Consider the following 1,509-nt stretch of genomic DNA (forward strand, 5'->3'; position numbering starts at 1 on the left):
CCACTCAGGGCCTCACGCTCTGGACGAGCGGCCGGCAGCGCCTATGAGAGGCGGGAGGCGGGAGGCGCCGATCCTCGCGGAGACCAATGAGAGGGAGGCGCTGTAACCAATGGCGCAGTACCTTCAGCCCGGCGCGCCGGTAGCCCGGCTCTGGGGGGATTTAAAGGGGCAGCGCCGCCCGTGGCCTCCGAACAAAGGGAGTGCGAGGGGCTGGTCCGTACCTACCTCGCGCAGCCGCCGCCTGAGGGGAGCGGGCCTGGCACCGGCAGGGCGGGGGCGGTGCTCGACAGGGTTCACCCCGGCCCGGGGGCGGTCGGAGCAGCCGCTGTGGGGGCCCGGCCCGGCCCGGTCCGGCCAGCCTGGGTGCTGCCTCCCGCGCAAATGCTCCCGGCCCCGGACGGGCCTTGGCTCGGCGCTCTCCGCCCGCGGCGCCTCCCGAACAGAGCCGCTCGGGGCCGGCGGGCTCTGCTGGAGCCGTGTCCTGCTGTGAGGCAGCCGAGACCGGGGCTGGTCAGGGCTGGCCCGAGGTGAGGAGGGGAAGGGGCAGCAAGGGCCTTCTCAGGGGGAGTCCGGTGTCTGGGCCTCTGTTCTGTTGTTAACCTGGGATTAAATGTAACTTGCCTGCTTACCTGGTTTTCTTGATCACGTTCTTGATGAGTGCAGACTTGATGCAGTAAACACATAAGTCGGAGAAATCAGGTCATTGGCAGCGATGGTGTTGCGCTGTTTCCCGCCCCGTGTGACATGGCAGCGAAGGTGGGTGTGATCCGTCTGAGCCCTGGAACATGGGCCACAGTGAACCCAGAGAGTCTGTGTGTGTGTTATCTATGGTTATGTGAATTGTCCCTCTTCTTTCTTTACCAGACTGAAAAGGCAGTAACTCCCATACTCTCAGAGAAGGTCCTTCCAGGAGTTCAACCACAAAATGAATCTTCTCTAGACTTGCATGCATCTGTGTGATGTATTAAGTATGTATATTTCCATCATTGTTAATGTGGAGCATGGGTTAAAATTTTATGTTACCTGACGTAAATAAAAGAAGCTTTCTGATCCAGAAGTTGGGGGGAAATGCGTACAGCTATGGGAGGTGTGCAGTCTGCCTTGCTGAACCTGTCTGGTGGCAGATGCTGCTTCTCTTGTGAAATTTGCACTGCTTCCGTGACTCCACAGCTGGCAGTAGTGACAGCTCTCCTTTGCTGAATGTAGGCTCTACTGTGGCATAAACATGGAAGGAGATATAATTGTTCATTGCTTTATCTGTTTGAGTTCACTGCAGCAGTTTATTTTACCAGAAGTTGAGTGATATGTTTAAGGAGTTCTTGCCACACAAAGATTGAGAGGAATTGAGGGATCTGAGCATCCATCCCTTTAGTGATGCTTAGAAAACGTCATGCAAAGCTCTTTAGTATTTTATAATATAGTATCCAGGATTGAAACATGGAGTATACTGAGATATCCCCTGTCAGCTGACAACTGAACGCGATGAGACTATAGCAAAATGAATATTGA

Source organism: Numenius arquata, chromosome 21 (assembly GCF_964106895.1).
Source record: "Numenius arquata chromosome 21, bNumArq3.hap1.1, whole genome shotgun sequence".
NCBI lineage: Eukaryota > Metazoa > Chordata > Aves > Charadriiformes > Scolopacidae > Numenius > Numenius arquata.